The sequence below is a fragment of the Polyodon spathula genome, chromosome 7, assembly GCF_017654505.1.
Source record: "Polyodon spathula isolate WHYD16114869_AA chromosome 7, ASM1765450v1, whole genome shotgun sequence".
Classification (NCBI taxonomy): Eukaryota; Metazoa; Chordata; class Actinopteri; order Acipenseriformes; family Polyodontidae; genus Polyodon; species Polyodon spathula.
In genome coordinates, this window is record NC_054540.1 from 43,437,170 (window position 1) to 43,457,547 (window position 20,378).

Genomic DNA, 20,378 nt, shown 5'->3' on the forward strand with positions numbered 1-20,378 from the left:
AAAAGCCATGCTCACTAAATATCTAGGTATCCCTAGATAAGTTATAACCCCCTTTTGTAAAAACACTGAAGATTTTAGTGAGCAAGCTGTACCCCACCAGTATCAGAATTCCAAAGTGTAGCCCATTATAACCAATATAGAACGCATGGGGGCACGTCTTTGGATGCCCCATGTACCCACCTTAAAAGCCATGCTCACTAAATATCAAGGTATCCCTAGATAGGCTATCAGCTCCTCTTTGCAAAAACACTAACAGTTTTAGTGAGCAAGCCGTACCCCACGAGTAGCAGCACCCCAAAGTGTAGCCCATTATAACCGATTTAGAAAACATGGGGCACGTCATTGATGCCTAATTTACCCCCTTAGACGCCTTGCTCACTAAATATCGAGGTATCCCTAGATATCTATCTAGGTATAAATACATATGGGTGACATGGAGGAGTTCCCCTTGTGTGAGAATCAGCTTTGAAATAAGTGGCCCAAAACGATTTAACCCCTGAAATACCCCAGTTACTATTCAGTTTGCGCTATTGTCCAACTTGCAATCTGCCATGTTTGCACGGATTTTGTTTTTGAATCAAAATCCGTTTTGGGCCAATATAAATACATATGGGTGACATAGAGGGGATCCCTCTGTGTGAAGATCAGCTTTGAAATAAGTGGCTCAAAACGATTTAACCTCTGAAATACCCTAGTAATTTATCCAATTTGTGTTATATTTGTGGGATGCGAATAACAAGCTGGGATGCGAATAAACTGGAATGCGAATAAGAAGCTGGCCGAATAAGAAGCTGTAATGTGAATAGGAAGCTGGCCGAAGAAGAAGCTGGCGAACAAGAAGCCAACTTTAGCGTCATACTTTGGACCCCGTTTATCAACAAGTAAGAGCAAAGAGATTCCTATGCATTTTTATTGGCAATGGTTACACTTTGGGGTGCTGCTGCTCGTGGGATACGTCTTATGGTATTTTTTTCAAAGATACGATAACCTATTTAGGAATGCCTTGACATTTAGTGAGCAAGGCGTCTAAGGGGGGGTAAATGTGGCATCAAAAGACGTGCCTTCGTGAATTCTGTTGGTTATAATGGGTTACATTTTGGGGTGCTGCTCTTCGTCTGGTACTGCTTGCTAACTAAAATCGTTAATGTTTTTACAAAGAGTGGGTGATCTAGAGATACTTTGATATTTAGTGATCAAGGCGTCTAAGGGGTAAATGGGGCAAAACAAACAGGTAATATAGCGTACCGCTATGCTGCTGATACAGATTATTACTATATATTTATTTTTTTTATATTTGTTTTTTTTCAAATAGTAGCAACATATTAATTTATAACACAGAAAAAGGACACGCTGCTTTGTCAACCTCACCGCGAATAAGGAACCGGGAATAAGTAACCAACTTCCAGGTGGTACATCTGGACCCTATTAGGATATTTTCAGTGCTGGCAGCATATCCACGACTAAGCAGAAAGTTTAAAACAGAAAGAGGATTTTATTTATTTTTTTTATAAAACGGGCGTTTTGGTGTTAGTAATAAAACAGCATCATCATAGCATGTCCTGTTTAATTATTAATACTGTTTAACTTTATACTGGAATAGTACGTGTTGCACCAATAAAACTGAATGGAAGTCCTCCTTAAACAAGATCCAAGAGACAGGAGGGTCAAGTTTAAAATTGCTTCGCTACTGGCGGATAGTACTTGAAATTAAGAGGTATGTGCATTAGACAGTAAGTTAGGGTATGTCGTGTTTTTACGAAGGAAACGTATCCGTTTGAAATTCTAATTGCAAGGTATAGGAAACATACAGCACAATTTCGTGGCGTGCAGTAAGACTTGTGTTATTATTGTCTTGACGCAAAACAACCATATGGCACGTGACAGCAGGACATTACGTTCTTTTATTCGCTATCTATTTTTCTGACATTAGTTACTCAAATTCAATTAGTGAAAATGGTACATTGACAGTCTACCGTGTGTTTTTAACTCGGAATGTTTTGTTCAAGTTATTTTTCGTACATTTTTTTATACACTCATGTTAAACATTTACAGGATTTTCTTGTTAAGAGATACATGTAATCAAAGGGGCAAAGGGGTGTTGTCTGCTGGAATCCACCAATCAGAAAGTTCCTTCTCAGGGCGCTAACACACAGCAGCTTGAGAAAAGTGAAACGGAAGGAAAGCTAATCAATGAAAAGGTAAATGCATCTGTAAATTAAAGTTTTAAAATGTTACCAGTTTCTAATCACAGTAAACTCAGAATTATTGGGCATGAACTTTGTTTATTCTGTACCTTCACATATTAGCTGGCAATGCCCTCCGATCAGGGTCGTGTTGCTTTAATAATAATGTGAGGGGAATGCATTCCACTCACAGTAGGCTGGAGCTAATGTTCAGTCTCTACTGCTAGTTGACTCACATGGAAGGTTATCTGGGCTGCTGGGAGGGGCACACTGGCAATCCAAGTGTGTAATAACAACAGCCAGGCCTTACAATCCAGCAGTACACCAAGAATTTGGCACAAGGGTGGGTTTTGATTATTTGATATTTCCAATGCAGAAATATCAAATAGCAAACTGAATAAAAACTATCACCTTGGTAAGGACCTTCCTGAAAGATAGAAGAATACACATGAAATTAAATTAAAAAAAAAAAAAACAGGATCACAAAACAATCTCAAGTAAAATGCCTGAAATGCCCTCCAAAAAAGACCAGCGGCAGTTTTTATTTTAATTTCACTTACCATTAACAAGTATGGAGAACTAAAGAAAGACATAATAAAGTTCATGTGTAGCCTAAAGGTTTGTTACCTTCACGTTGTTCCTGTGTTGTTGCCTCTTCCTTTAAGATGACGTTCACTCGCATGTTTGTCCGCCCTGGGACATGCTTGCATCGCCTTCCCAGGAGGAATGCCCAGCCTCCAGCTGTGTGCCCCTGTGCAGCCAGCCGCAGGCAGCACACGGCCTCACATTCAAAAAGCTGCTTGTGGCAGCTGCGAGACTATTTTGGTAAGAAACTTATGTCCCTTAAATACATCTACCACTCTCTGCATTATTATTAGGAGTTTTTAATTGAAGCAATTTTATATCAACGTTTTGTTTCTTTTTAGAAAACAACAGGTGTTAACTTACTGTAGCCCGGTGTTAACTGCTTTGTGATGGTAGTAGTTTGGGTAACACTGAGTTAGTTATTAATGCTGTAAAGACACTTTGGATGATCCAGCCTGGGTAACATGTGACTATAGCAGGCAGCTGGAACATGTGAACAACTGCTGAACAAGGATCAATGTGCCTTGAAAACAACTCAAGTATTTCAGTAATTGCAACACAGTTAGAGTGACTGAAATAATAGCATGGGGTCAGTAAAGCAAAATACTGAAACTAGTTTCAAGCTACTCTTAAAATAGTTTCTATTCTATTTTACTTCTTTATAAAGACAATGTTATAAACATGCACTGGATTGTTCACAAGTTTGGGACATGAAGGAGAGACTTGTTATAGTGATCCACTACTAGAGCTGTTATAGTGATCCACTACTAGAGTTGTTAGTGATATACTATTGACTGGGGATCCGGCCTTCAAACATCCGAGTGGACGAAGAAACCCTCTTCCTCACCTGTAAGGGACGCTGTACAGTAACTTTGTAAAATGTGTCAATTTGTTTAATCTCCAGATCTGATGACTAGTTTAAACAGCACATTCTTATTTACCAGCTGCACTAGAATATATCAAGATATAGGGCACAATAGTGTTAAGAGCTGCATCCCTTTAATAGTAAATTGACAGAATTCCTAATAATAAGTTGAAACTCTTAACAATAAGTGGTATCCACTGCAGTGTGGTCTTCACAAAACATGAACCTGTATGCACGATCCCAGTGCACTTCAGATCCCAGCACAGGGGTTACATTACCCCCTCAATGAGTGCTGTGTTCCTGTTTGAACAGTGCACATGTTATTCTTTCCTCTTAGTTCCCCCAATAAATAAATACTGTTACATATTTCTTTTTTTAATTCAAGCCTATTTTAAAACCTTTCCCAAAAATTCTAACCCATTGGAAGACTGTTTGTAGGTCAGGTAGTTTTGAAGGCCAGTCAATTTTAAAATACTGTTGACAAGTACTTTTTCCTGGTTATTAATTCTTGTGGCAGCTATACAGGAGTGGAGGCAGCTGTGTGTCTGCATGTCACACTGTAGAGTTCTACATAGATCTGGATGACTACTTATCCAGCTGTGATAAAACCTGCTAGGATTCTTAAGCACATGTTTTTGACGAGAGTATCAGAATCTGGGGATATAAGGAGGTGGCTGTCTGTCCGTCTATAATATAGACTCTATATATACATGCCTATGTCCCACTTTGACGTACTGTGCAGTAGCCTACATCTGTGGCGGGGGATATATGCTACTACTGTATTAAGCTTGTTGTCGATAGTGTAATCTGTTCCATTTTCCTTGTGGTACATGACTATGTTGTGAATCTGGTTTCACTCCAACTCATTTAATGCCTACAGACTGTAAACAGCCAGACCAAAGATCAAAATCTGGACCCTGTTATGACCTCAGATTGCTTTATTGCCAATTGTGAGTTATTTTTAATTGACAAGGATAAATGCACATAATTGCATGGAAAAGAAGTTACAAAGCTCTGATGAGTTTGAAGAGCCTTGAGGAATTGAAGTGTTTACTGGTTTTGTTTAAGTTTATGAGTAGTAAGGGAATTGCATCGTACTTTAAAGCACTATTCTATACTTTGTAGGTCTTGGCTGAGATCTCTGGTAGAGTTGTTACTAACATTGTAAACATAAACCATATGCATTAGGTGTAATGTTTATATAGGTAAGTACATTGATATATAACAAGGGGTTCACATAACTTTTAACATTAGGTTCTTATGTGTGCACCAGCAGAAATGGTTTGGTACTCACCAGAATTAGGGGTCATCAACAAAGTCACTGTCTCACTCCATCTCCTCCTCTGACAGTTTAAACAACTGGGATGAGTGTCAGATACCACAACAATAGTTTCTGAATGTTTAAGCAGGAGTCCAGATTTCTGGTTATTACAATGTTAAACAAATAATCATGCATTTTCTATTTATTTGAATATCCTACCACCATACTGCTGCCTTGGTTATTCAAACGCAAAAACCCAAATGCTTCTTCACTTTATTGGTGCTGTTGAACACGTTAGCTTGACTGTACAATGGTATTTATAGAAGGATAGAACTGAGGGTGAACATATATGTTATTTTAAGTAAAATGTATTTTTTTAAACTCGTATTTAAATGTAACAGCATTCAACATTGAAACCTCCTCTCATCCCTGCTCAGTCTGTGAAGCAAACTTCCCTAATGTCACTCCCTGTAACGTTAGGTTACTTACCGTAACCCTAGTTCCCTGAAAGAGGAGACGACCACCAGTGACATTACATATGGGATACGCCTGCCCATTGGGTAGGTATTGCTGAGCTGTCTATACCAGAGCTGCCACCAACCGAGGGGATAAAACTATCATCCTATCACTGTCAACTATCACCTTGCAGTTGGTGGTTGTCTTCTCTTTTCAGGGAACCAGGGTTGCGGTAAGTAACCTAACGTTCTCTTTCAATTTGAAGACGATGTATGCCAGAGCCATCGCGATGGAGAAGGAATGGCAGCATATTAGGGACGCACAAGCGCTATTTAACCCAGAAGTTAGCGGTGTGAACTTACACCCTCAAGGCCCCTTGTGCCTACAGAAGGCAAGGCAGGGTCTACCACATTGAGATGGTAGAACCTGGAGAACATATTCAGGGTAGCCCAGCTAGCTGTAGTGCAAATATCAGACATCGAGGCACCTCTAAAGAAGACCCAAGATGTAGCCAACCCTCTAATGGAGTGTGCGGCCACCCTACCAGGTGGGGGCAAGCCAGCACTATTATGCAGTCGAGACTAGTCATACGTGACAGACACTGCTTAGAGAGGGACTGTCCTAGGGTCTGTGTCCCGTGACAGACGAATAGCTGGTCAGGTTGATGCAGAGCTATTGTCCTATACATGTAACTTCTCAATGCCCGCCCTGGGCAGAGGAAATTTAATCTCTCATCCTCCTTTGAAGCAAACGAAGGTGGATGGAAGGATTCCAACTCCACAGATTAATATGGAAGGATTTGATCACCTTGGGGAGGAAAGCAGAGTTGCTGCATAGAGACACCACATCCTCCCAAATACGCATGCAGGAGCTGTGCACAGACAGCGCCTGCAGCTCACTGACCCGCTTAGCGGAGGTGATAGCTAAGAGGAAGGCTGTCTTCATAGACAGGTACTTCAGCTCTATGGAGTGTATGGGCTCAAACTGGGCCTTCGTGAGAGACTCCACTACAATATCAAGGCTGCATTCGGGAAGAACAGTCCTCCTGGGAGGGCGTAATCGCCGAGCACCTTTAAGAAAACTGGTAGCCAAAAAATGCATGCCCAGAGACATTGAATCTATGGGGGCATGGCAAGCAGAGATAGCTGCTAAATACACCTTCAAGATGGAAGGCGACCTACCAGCATCAAGCAGTTCTTGCAGAAACTGTAAGATGACTGGCATAGGGCAAGATATGGGGTCATGGCTTTTACCCAGACACCAAGCGTAGAAATACCTCCACTTATAGGTGTACAAGGGCCTAGTGGAGTCTGCCCTAGTGCTCTGCAATGTATCCACAACAGTGTCTGATAGCCCTAGGGCTAACCAGCGGTCCCTTTCAGGGGCCAGACTCAGCCAGAACCTGCCCGGTTCCGGGTGCCAAAGAGAGCCTTTCGTCTGACTGAGGAGATCCATGCGAAATATAATCACCCAGGGCTGGCCGTACAACAGCTGTCACAGGGTCGAAAACCACTCCTGGGCCACTTGGGGGCTGCTAGGAGAACTGACGCTTTCTTTCACCAGGCTTTTTTGAGAAAGGCCGGGAGTAGCGGTATAGGCGGGAAAGCGTACAAAAATGCTTTGGGCCATTCCTTTTTGGGTACCAGAAAATTCCTTGAGTAGTACCTCTCCACGTGGGAAGTGGGGTCTACGAGACAAATGACTCTCTTGCACAGCAAGGCAGCCACTGAGGCCTGGAGAGGGTCTGTCACGAAAGTATTCGTGATGCCTCAAATGGTTGTAGGTCCCAAACGGAATTGACGCACGTAACCGTTTAGCACGGCGGCGAGCACCCAGGGGTCTGAGGTGCAAGCACACCAGTACTGCAGCTGTTGTGCCGAGAAGGGGGTCTGAGGCCGCCAACCTTCGGGGGCCCTGCTCCGGCTGCTGAGGCGGGGCAGTTTGGGTTGGACGCCTCGCATTCCCAGTGGGATCTCTGTAAAACCTCTTCCACGGCTGGCCCAAATGTCTTGGGGATTTAGGCGCGTCAAGCAACGCAGCCTTATCCGCATCAGGAACTCTGGCTTGTGACAGCCACAGCTATCTACGAGCCACTATCAAGCTAGCCAGGCTCCGGCCAAGAGCTTGCCATTGGAGAGCGGAGATCTGCAGCTTATTTGTGTATAAATAATTACAGTAGTTTAATCTTACTTTAAAGACACGCATCTGGATCTTAAGCTAATTAAACTGTTTGCTTATACTCTCCCTGCCATTCTGCGCACTGTCATATGAGAGGCAAAAGTAACAAAAAGTAAATAATATAATGCAAACTCATCTATCAACAACAAATTAATCTATTAACAACAAAACAGCATACCTTAAATTGAAATTCAGTTTACCCAAGGACAAAAAACAGCATACCTTTTATTTGAAATTCAATTTACCCTAGTTGCTTAAGTTCTTTATTTGGGCTGTGTACAAAAAAACAGCTTCACTTAAATTGAAGTTCAGTTTATGCTAGGGTGCGTAAGATTATTTAAATACAGTTTATTTAAATATGTTTTATTTGAACTGTGCAAGCAGAAAGTGTCAATCATTCCCCTCAGCCCCACCCACTTTAGTCGAGAAAATTGGGGCATGCTCTTCAGCCAATCACAGCTTACTTTAGTTGGAACCCAAAACTGACTCTCAACAGACAAGTTCTGGATAGGGCTCTGAGGTTTACAGAAGGACAGAACTGAAGTTAGTTACTTTTTCCTTATTCGAGGGCTGAAGTTAGTTACTTATTCGCACTGTTGCGAATTGAGTATTAGCTCACATTCTAGGAGAAATTACATAGATAGTCTGGATGTGTCACCTCAAGCAGGGTATCGTTTTAAAGTTTGAGGATTTCTGTTCGACAGAAATTAGATTGCAGAGTGGCACAAGTAGGCATTCACAGGCTATGCCATGAAATATACACACGCCCTTTTTTCCTGCATATTAGCACACATTGTGAGGGCTTTGCCGCCTCAAGCAGGGAGTGATGTTGAAGGTTAAGCACTTGTCTTGCGAATAGTGTATAGTACTATTAAGTGCTATTTTCTATGAAAATTAAAGCATTTATTATGAATTGTAAAAAAAAAGGCCTTGTTTGATAATGTTTAATTAAAAAGTCACATGTTGTTTTGAACAAAGCAACAAATACAGTATGTGAAATACTCATTTATAAAACATTTAAATGTACACAATCATTTAACTTATTAAAATATGTCTTGTGTTCTTCTTTGAATGAAATTGTACATGATGCAACAACACATATGTTATCTAACAGTAGCCTGTTACATGCAGTGAACCACATTTCTGAAAATTAAGTTTCTCTAGTGTTACTATAAAGTGTGTTGCTTATGTCGGTACTCACACCAGGATGTAAATTACATTGCAGCTTTTATTTTGTGATTTTTTACATTTTTTTTCTTAATTTTCTGGAAGTCTTACTTTAGACCATCATATAAAAATCAAATTACTCCTTCACGGAGATTAAGTGGTTTCCACTGTTGACTGTTGCTCCAAAAAGTGTGTGTGTGTGTCTATATATATATTTATTAGAGGTGGGAATTTCGAGTAATTTAGGGCTCGAGTACTTGAGCATTAGTTTAGAATACTCGAGTACTTGAACCTTATGCCAGGCAATAATATTCTACATATACGCCACAAAAATTACCACGTTAACACTAGAACAGCCACGGTTATACTCATACCTAAAACCACCGCCAGCAGTTATGTTAAACAACATCAATGTTAAAATGAAAGACAACAACTACCCAATACAACGCAAAAGTTTTATTCAAGCACATCATTTCAAACCTATGCACAGCCAAAACACCATATTTAAATGAACAATTAAACAAAAGAGTTTATTTTCTAACTTACCACATATAAAGCACTACTTCAAAAAATTAAATATATAATTAAAGAAACATTTTAAAATAAACTAGTGTGTAAATGGGTATATGTACATACAAAACTGTAAAAATTTAAGTAACATGTGCTAGCTCTTGCATGTGTTATTTGGTGCAGCATAGAATCCATGTTGAGCTGCTGCAGCCTGCAGCTTTGCAATTCTGGCCAAAATGTTTCTGCTGAAGCACTGTGGCCAACTTCAAGATAAAATCTCTCCTACTGATATCTTTCCAGGTGCATTCCTTGTACAAAACGAAGGAATTGCCAGGTCCAGTAGAGATAACAGGATTGTGTGTGTGTGTGCATATAGGATATTTCTGGGTTTAAAAAGGAAGCAGGGCAGAGCCATGGGGGGGGGGGGGGGGGGGGGGAACACGGCCCTGCTGTCCTACAAGGAGGTAGCGTATAACTCCAGTGTGTTGGAAAAAGATAGCAAGATAAAGTTTTCATTTGTGTTAAAACATAGCCGGCGTTTAGGTTTAACTAAGTTTCCTCTTGTTGAGGTAGCTCTTTTGTTTGGTTCTTTTGTCGGGTGTTATTTGAAGATAGTGTATTTCTTAGCAAATTAAAAAGAGACCTGCGGTGTTCAGTGCTGTGCAGTTGTGTGCCGTCACAACAGGAGTGTGTTGCATTATACGCTTTATAAACTGGAGGGGTTTTGATCATTTACGAGTTGCAGAGACAGTGAATAACCAGTAAGAACGGACTCGTGAGACTGGAAGTGCAAAACGTTGTTTATTTTTAACACAGACACGAGACACTGGGCATATGGTTAACATAGGGACAAAGGACACTGGCTTTTAAAAGGAACACAATTTGCTTCCGTGGACCACCGGGAGTTGGCTGCCGGAGTGCCCTCTCTACAGCCTGGATATAACTAATTCTATCGTTGTTCACTTCTTTGGACGTCTGGGGTTGTCTGTATTGTGTTCCAGGACAACTCCAGCAGAGGGAGACTGTCTTGTACTTACCTGTGTTTCAGGACAACTCCAGCAGAGGGAGCTTATCTCATTCTTACCTGTGTTCCAGGATAATTCCAGCAGAGGGAGCCTATTTTACACTTACCTGTGTTTCGGGACAACTCCAGCAGAGGGAGTCTATCCTGTACTTACCCGAGTCATCGGAACACTCCAGGAGAGGGAGCCCATCCTGCACTTACCTGTGACTCAGGACAGCTTTAGGGAAGAGAGCTGACCCAATTCTTTCCTGCGGACTGGCATAATGTGACACAAATGTCAGGTTCAAGAACCAGTTCAAGTGTTTCAGGTTCAAAAGTCCCATCTGTGGTGCCAAATTCTGTAACAGTTGGCTATCTGGGGTGCCAGGCAAATGCATAATCTACCATTTTTAATTGTCACCAAACCGCTACTAGGATATAGTAATTCACTTTTCTATATGTGACACCACTACACCCTATATATGCCCAGGGAATAATAACTCTAATTAAGATATATAAACAGGACAGAGGAAGGAAAAAAACAGTTAAAGAAGCACTAATGAACCATTCAGTCCTCAAGTTTTTTATTACACTCAAAGTAACAAGCATGCCTCTTGGTTACTGACCCAGGGATCTAACAAATGAAAATACTAGTCAATTACCTCAATCTACCAATCACACTATTAACTAAACTGAGCCCAACAAATTATATTGCACATTATTATATATTGCACATAGATATTGAACCAATTACATATGAATATGTTTTTACACACTTAATAAGCTTGTTATATTACACATAAGTAGCTAACATATTGCACATAACGTTTCTTAAAACAGTGAGAATGAAAGATTAACCATCAATTAAACAAAACAAATCTAATGATTGTCTCAAACCACCAAATTAAAAGCACAAGCAACATTTCAATTTCAAAATCTCAAGTGATCAAAATCATCATGATTTAACACCATTCATTATGCTATATTGTTTCTAATTGTTGTCTTACTCAACACTATTCTTAACTTGCAATATTCAATAAAACTAAAGTCAATGGCTTACCTATGCTATGCAAATATAAATAATAAACCTATATAGCATAACTAATAAGGTTGCAATGCATTGCAATACATTAAACAAATTACACTTTCATAACATGTAACCCAGCACAGAATATATTCATTAAATGTTGCGCAAGAGTTCCAGCACTTTTATCCAAAGCAACAGGAGAGATGAAAGAAGAAATAAAATACATCTGGGCGTAAAAATGAGTCATAGTAAATTTCCATTAGCTTTAAAGCAATTAAGCTGGTAGTATGTTCTCCTTTTCCAACGTAATTAAATCAGCATGAAAGTTAAGATAGTTCAATGAAAAAACAATTGTCCCGATTAAGAAACACTAATAGTAGAAAAGTTTATTTTCTCAAACCCGATGTAGATTCGGCAGCAACACGTCGCCACAGGTTCCACATGCACTCCAGCCACAGCTCCCACTGCACCACAGCTCACTCGATTAATTAGTTATTTCTTTCTTCACTGTATTCTATAAAACATCCAACAGCTATGCTTGAAAAAATAAACAAAGCACAGCTAAACTTGTTGTCTTCAATAACGTACTGCCGTATTTTCAAAACTGCTTTCTCAATCTCTCTCTCTTGCTCAGCTCATATCTCCCGCAACACACCTCGCGCACAACTTCCTCCCGTCATCCAACAGTGCTAGCTTTATATCCCTGCCCTGCAATCCCAACGTTACGTAATTATTTATTTATTTTTTTCTTAAAAGGCAGCAAGTAAAATATAGCTAGACAAACCGACACATTTACCTATCGTCACAACCTTCAACATCATACCCAGTTTGAGGTGGCAAAGCCTTCACAATGTGCACTAATATACAGGAAAAGAAGGGTGTGTGTATGTATACAGTGCTCTCCAAAAGTATTGGGACAGCGAGGTCTGACCTGTTATTTTTGCTTTATAGTCAAGCAATTTGTATTTATGATCATGAGATTAATATAAATAATAAGTACAATTATATATGTTTTATTTTTGGGTAATGCCATGCATACATTTGATTATATTAGAACAAAAACATACTTTGTGTTCAACCCACTTATTTCAAGTGACCATAAGTATTGGAACACTTTCACTTTAAGAAACTTTCAGGGTGTCAAAGTCAGTATTTGGTTGCATATCCCTTTGAGGCAATAACTGCATGAAGTCTGCGACCCATTGAGCTCACCAAACTCTTTGTGTAATCATTTGAGATGCTTTGCCAAACCTTTTTTGCAACCATTTTGAGTTCTTGTCTATTCTTGGGGTGCTTTAACTTAATTTTTTTCTTCAGCATGTAAAATGCACACTCGGCTAGATTCAAATCTGGAGACTGACTTGAGTCTAAGATTTTCCACTTTTTTCTCCTGATGAACTCCATGGTTGCATTGGCCGTGTCTTTTGGGTCATTGTCACGCTGCATGGTGAAGCGCCGAACAATAAGTATGGAAGCATTTTCTTCTACATAAGCAGACAAAATGTTTCTGTAAACTTCAGAATTCATTCTGCTGCTACCATCATTAGTTACATCGTCAATAAAGGCGGCCATGCTTGCAGGCCATGACATTACCTCCACCATGCTTCACAGATGAGGTGGTGTTCTTTGGAGCATCTGCAGTTCCTTTCTTTCTCCACAGTTTAACCTTTCCATCACTTTGGTAAAGGTTTATCTTGGTCTCATCTGTCCATAACACTTTGTTCCAAAGCTCTCCTAGCTCATCTCTGTACTTCCGAGCAAATTCTAATCTGGCTTTTCTGTTCTTGGTGCTGATGAGAGGTTTACATCTTGCAGTGTAGCCTTTGTACTTCTGATGTCTCAGTCTTCTGCAAACTGTGCATTTTGATACCTTCACCCCTGCGCTCTGGATGTTGTTGGTGATTTCACTGACAGTTGTTTAGGGTATTCCTGGACAGCTCTGATATGGTAATTATACCTGTGGTTTCTTTCTTCTTCAGTATATTCCAAATTGTTGATTTTGGTATGCCCAATTTCTGTGCTATGGTTCTGATTGAGTTTTTCTTTTCTTTCAGCTTCAAAATTGACTGCTTTTCTTTAACAGAAAGTCCTTTGATTTTCATATTGATTTTCGACTATGGACTCCAAACACTGATGTCAATGCGAGACAGGTTGATAGGATGTTCACAGCTCTTTTATGAGTGCCTAATTACCCAGCAAGAGACACCTGTCAGCCAATTGTCCCAATACTATTGCTCCTTCAAAATAAGGAGGTTCAACACTATGAATTTGTTTAATTGACACAAGAGGGTAGAACTGAATTGACTTTATTAAAAATATAACTCTTAGGAGTTGTACTTATCAGTCATGTTTTGTTTTTTTTCAGGAGAAATGATTATTAGAGTTCATAGTGAAAATCCCAGTTTAGACTTCACTGTCCCAATACTTTTGGAAGGTACTGTATTTCACGGCATAGCCTGTGAATGCCTACTTGTGCCACTCTGCAATCTACTATATGTTGAAGAGAAATGCTCAAGTTTTAAAATGATACCCTACTTGAGGTGGCACATCCAACCTATCTATGTGATTTCCCCCTTAGAATGTGAGCTAATATTTAATACGCAACTGTGCGAATAAGTAACTAACTTCAGCCTCAGATCGGGAATAAGTAACTAACCTCAACCTCAAATTGGGAATAAGTAACTAACCCTCAATTCAGGAACAAGTAACTAACTTCAGGTCGGTCCTTCTGTAAAGCTCGGAGCCCCCAATCAGAACTCGTCTGTTGACAGTCAGTTTTGGGTTCCAATTAAAGTTAGCTGTGATTAGGTGAACATGTCGGAAACAGCAAGCACATGCCCCGATTTCCTCGATGGAAGTGGGTGGGCTGAGGGGAATGATTCACACTTTGTGCTTACACAGTTCAAATAAAACATACTTAAATAAGCTGTGGGCAAAAGTACAGAGCTCAATTAAAGATCTTGCACACCATAGTGTAAAATCTTTGCATTTGCTTCAGTGTGAATTGTTTTTTTGTATAGTAAACAGTGCTTTTGACATGGCAAGTATTTTGAACTGCCTTACTTGGAGAGTAACTACCTTCTAAAGAACAGTATACTTTCCTTTAATAAACTACATGTGGGAATTCTAAATGTAGCACTGTGCAGATACTTGCCTGTGTTTGTATTTATGCATGCTCAATAAGTACGTAAGGTTTGCTTGGTTTCTTAATTGTAAAAAAGTAATATAGCAAATAAACATTTACTTTTCTACGCTCAATAGTTAATTCTTCAGTTTGCCCCTCTACTGTTTAACAAAGTTAGGCGCCTATGATTTGGACACAAAATTCTTTGACCATTGCTTCTGACATTGATTAAAACATTGAATTGTTGTACTGCTTTTAGAGTGAAACACTCACTTATAGATACCAAAACTGACTCGTGTTACTGAATAAGAAAGGATACTGGTCCAGAGCTTATCTATAAAAGCTAATATAATTTAGATTTTTTTAAAGTTGGTTTTCAACTATCAACATAAAAAATTATGTCAGAATGATCATTGGCCACTTTCACCCATGGATCCCTTCTATCATTGGTTGTTTCAAGTGCCCATTAAAAGAAAATTATTGATCTTATGAACTGGAGTGGTTCCAGCTATCACTACTTTGGACAGTAGTTAAATTGGAACCCTCCCAGAGATCGTTGACATAGCTCTGGATAAAATCCAGAGGTTAGGCAGGTATGGCTCACCTTGCAAAAGTGAGCACCCTTGCTGCCTTTATGACAAATGCTCTCCTGTTAAAAATGTACTGACGGTCTTTGCGTCTTAAAGAACAATATGGAACTCCACATTTTTCTTTATTGGTGCACATGCGTACCTGCATACCAGTTATGTGAACCCCTGTATAGAGCATGTTGTACTGAATATCCTTTTGGCAAATTGACATAAAACAGGAGTCCTATAGATTACGGCTGACTGTGGCAATGAAGACGTTTTCAATAGTGTTGTCTTTGGATTCCCAGGGCCAGACAGTCACGTGACCCGGTTCAACCTGGTCTGGCTTGTGCAGAACAGCTATGAGGGTCAGAAACAGAGAGCAGTCCAGCCCCGGATTCTCTGGAACTCTGAGATCTACAACGAAGCAAAACTGCCTGCCGTCAGCTGTGAGGGCTTCATTGACCTCCGACAAGGAGCTGAAACAATTCCTAAAAACCTTTCTGCTGTATGGCATTGTCTTCGTGGAAGATGTGCTCCCAATTCTAGAGGCCACTGAGACTGTTGCTCAGAGAGTCAGCCTCATCAGGTTAGCTTTGCTCGTATTCCTGGGATTCACACGAAAGATTGTCCCCATTTAGCACTCGTCTTGAACTACTTTAACAATAAAAAAATAGAATGAAAAGGTCCTTGAGTATACTATCCATAAAAACTACTCTATTCGCCACTCCCCTGTTGGCATGCTGCAATTCCATGAAAATTCTTCTCTTCCTGAACCCAGACCTGCTTTCATAACTAGTTTAAAATGACCAGGTCTAGAGCCACAATTAAGTAAATTATGATAAAGTAAAGCTGTGAAATAAATAAATAAATAAATAAATAAATAAATAATGCTAAAGTGTAAAAATTCACACTTGGCACACTATAATACCTGTTCTGGTTTGTTTAGGTCACTGAAAATGTGATGTTTTTTAAAAAATCAACATCTCTAATTGGACAGTGCATACAAACTTGTGTATTTTCTCTTGTGCTTTTCAGGGAAACTATATATGGCAGAGTATGGAACTTTACATCTGATTTCTCCAGAGGAGACACAGCCTATACTAAACTTGCATTAGATCGTCATACAGACCCCTCATACTTCCAGGAACCCTGTGGGTGAGCACACTGTACAGTAGCACAGTATCACAGTGGTGTGCACATTTAGATTTGTCATGAAAACATGTGCATGTATGAATTTCAATTTGCGGCCAGTAATGAGGGATAGAGAAACAACAGGCACTCATGTGTGAAAGGGTTAGACCACTTTGTGATTTTATTTAGGCATCTAAACAACATCTAAAAAATCTCATGCATTTTACCGTTTGTGCCTATGTGTTCCTTTTCTCTTACTATTTTAAATGTATTACATGTGTGACCTTTCAAAGTCATCAATTAAATTAGCCAATCACTCTTTTGCCTATTTTGACAATTTTATTCAGTTCCAGTGGCTACATTGTACATGCACAACAAATCAAAACTACAGAAGCATTGGAGTGTTGTAATACATGTGTACACTGCTTTAGGAACAATTCAATAATTGATAATTTAATGTTTATCTGGGTTGATTAGTTCTCTTACTAATAATATTTAAATTGACGTGTTACAAAGATCGAGGATTTACTATGAACACATTCACGCACAGACACAAGGAATAAACGAAATCAGAAAAGTTATAAAGTAAATCTCTTAGTCACTAAGCACAAACACAGTTCAAAAACTCTCACTGCCTTAACTTGACTAGCAGGCAATTGAAATATAACACCGACTGTCTCCTCACACACCAGCAACAAGCTGTGACGTAGTGTCTTGCTCACACATACACACACCCATATCCAAGCACACAGCCGCAACTAGAGATGAGGCAGACAATCTTAGAATATATCACATTAAGCATATTAATGGTATGTAAATTAAGTATATGGCATGTTTACTTTTAAAGAAATTCTTCATATAACAATATGAGGTAGATTACATATAGTTACTTCATCAGGTTTCACTAAAAGTTATTTCAGACGCAAATTGTGCAAACTAAAAGTTCAGTTCTATGTGAATGTGTTACAATTAATTTATTTAGTTCCATGAAAGGAAAATGCAACTGGAATTATACTCAGCGGTTCCTTGAAGCTTAGACTTTTGGTCTGCTGGCTTGGAAACCCAATCTATTGAAGTGTCCAGTACAAAAGCTCTCCTCTTAGCAATGACGTCTTCGATCGCACTTGGCAACAAAGCTTTCAGTTCTCGATAGAATCAACAAACTTCAGACCTCGGTATGGGATCAACAACAGCGCCCATCCGCTCTGTTCTTTTCGCTGAATCTTTATTCTTAAATCTCAGTTTATTTTGGATACTGTGGTTTTAGGTATACAGCAGACCCAGACTGGTTTGTCTGTCTAAGTTTAACGGCAGTCCTCTAGCTGGGTCTCAGTCTCGTTGTTTGTGGTCGTTGACTCGTTTGCAGCTTGCTTCCTCTTCTTGGGTCTGTTTTCAGGCAGAGTCCCGTCTCGATTCCGTTTTCAGGCAGTCCCGGAGTGGCAGCTTTCATTAGCAGAGTGACAGCACCTTGTTTAGAAGAGGAACACGCTTTACAGTAAAAAGAGATCTCATGAATCGGAGCTCTTCACAAGTAAATTCCTCTTTTAATCTGTTCCAATGGACAGTTATTTGCTATAAAGTTTGTTTCTTTCTCTAATTGTGTCCAGGTACAATAACTACGACCGAGCTGTCATTAACACAGCGCCTCATGATACTGTGCAGCGCTGGTATGTTGCACATCGAGCACTCACCACTGAGCTGAGGAAACCTGAAAATAAGCTTTGGGTGAAACTCAAACCAGGAAAGGTACAAACCATCAGAGACACTGTGATTATGTTTTTTCATTTTGATTCTGTTAAATCTAAAATGCTAACTAATAAAATATATGTCAGGGAGAGATATTGTTATTTTATTTTATGTGTGTAAGACTAGAACACAAGAACAAAAAAATGTATAAATGAGAGGAGGCCGCTCAGCTGTTTGCTCTCATCACCTTGGCAATGTCTTGATAATGCACTGCACAGTATGTCTTAGCCAGTTGTGATGTACATCATCACATTAACAGACAAAACTAGAGTTACTTTCTTACTGGTTCATAGAGTAGACGTAGGTCCTGGTGATTCCTTCCAGTCCTTCCTTTCCTCCCTGAGTGTTCACACAGTTGTGCAGTTGCTAGCTGTTTCTCCTTGCTGTTGCAGGTGCTGTTCGTTGATAACTGGCGCGTGCTTCACGAACGCGAGTCGTTCACAGGGTTGCGGCAGCTCTGCGGCTGCTACCTCACCCGAGACGACGTCCTCAACACAGCCAGGTCCCTGGGGCTCAAAGCATGAACCTGACCGGGGAGCAAGCTTAACGGAACCAAAGGTCTCTCTACTCAAAACTACAATATAATGTTTTTTATTTGTTTTTAATTTTTTTTAAATGTTTTGTTGATAATGATTGTAAATGTGACTGGAAGGCATAGCTACCTAGTGCTACAGTATATGCATATATCAAAAGAAACGTAATAAATGAAATGACAATTTTGAAGATATTGAAAATAATTCTAGTCAAAACTTTTGTCATTGAATGTATTTGAGTATTTCTACATTCAGCACAATTGAGTGTGTAATAGTTGTAAAGGATTTGCGTACATCAACAGCTTGTGACCAGCAAAGGGAATTCCTTTATTCAGATCGAGCTGGGGCTAATCATCTGAGTTACACAGTCATTATATGTACATTTCACATTAAGGTGTGTGAATAACAGAGGAAGATGTATGTTGTAATAATGTGTAAACAGTCTGCCAGTGTTCTGTGTGATTGTGAAAACAAAGTAATTCTGCCTTAGTTTGACTAGCTGGGAATCTGGATTAAAAAAGCAGTGCTCCTTTCAAAAGGAGCTTTGACAAAAGCAAATGAAAGTCATCTGTGAAATACTGATGTTCATGTTCTACTTTCTTGTGTCAGTAACTGTTATCAAGTGGGGATAAAGCATGACATATATTTTTATTTTGTTTTGGAGTAGAATGTGTGACTCAAACATCCATTCTGTAATTGAGCTCTGCGACTGAGCTGTACCAATGCATCACAGTTCAGACCAAGATCCCACAATATCTAACTGGAAAAGGTCCTCAATGTAAAATAACTGCCTTAAGTAAAGCAAAGGAAACATAGACAGGATGGTTCCTTGTGAAAGTTTCAATCATAGTGGCAAACCTATGGTACTCATTACATTGTGGTAACCAGTAAATATGTGAATTACCAGAAATATAAAGAGTCATTTTGAAGAAAAATAATTTGGGTGTGTCTTATTTTATGTTCTGTGTCTACATACAGAATAATGGTTATGTTATGATTTTCCACTGTGGGAAAATGACCCACTTTATACATTTGCTGTGCAGTTTGCTTGCAAGTTGTCCACAGTGGACAAATAGGCCAGGGTGTTTGAAGCAATGTTTTAAAACCATGTGTTACCTAAGGCTGCTCAGACGTGAAAAAAAAAAAAACGAAATGCAGGACTCCGCGTTAATTTCGGGGATGCATCCTGTGACTGGCCACCACCATGGTGTGAACCCCAGAAATAATTATTAGATTTAAGTTATTTATTAAATTGATTGATAAATAGCGCATAATGTTTTCCATTTATACTGAAAATCACGATCAAAACGGGAACGAGTATCACTGCCACCTAAAACATCAAAAATAAGCAGCCCATCTAAGGTCATCCCCGAAAGATTGTCAGGCATGACAGCTTCAGGATCCAGAGGGACATTTGGACCCAGTACTGCTGTATTATCCTCCCTGACTGGCTTTCTGTTTGCCTTATACATAATGTCTACCCCGTGGAAATATATACACATTACTAATTTATCACCTATATACAATTTAATCGAATGATATTTAGTTGTATACTGCATTTCAACATATAACATGTACATGTAATTAATTCTCATTTACATATTAAGTGTAAAATATGCGTGCCTGTCCTGCCCTCTTCAATACTCGTTTACAGTATGCAACCGACAAGAGTACTACAGATCTAAATCACACATTGTCAAACACACTTCCTGAAATAAAGGATCTGTATGAAAGAGACAAGACAGGAAAAAACTAAGTTTATTTACATAATTACACACCCAATTAATCATACACTATATAATGAACAACAGATAACATTCAGTTCCTTACTTTAAATACATTGAAATTATATATATATATATATATATATATATATATATATATATATATATATATATATATATATATATATATATATATATATATATATATATATATATTAAGCTGTACAAGGGCTTATATTTTGTATAAGGGTTACAAAAGAATGAACGTGAGGATTAATTATGTGACATTAAGAAAGTGCTTCTGATATAAAGA

General features: G+C 39.2%; 1 pseudogene; it reads left to right on the plus strand.

Moving 5' to 3' along the window:
* The first annotated feature begins 14,954 nt into the window (after positions 1-14,954).
* LOC121317852 lies at positions 14,955-19,271 on the plus strand (annotated as a pseudogene).
* Positions 19,272-20,378: the final 1,107 nt, after the last annotated feature.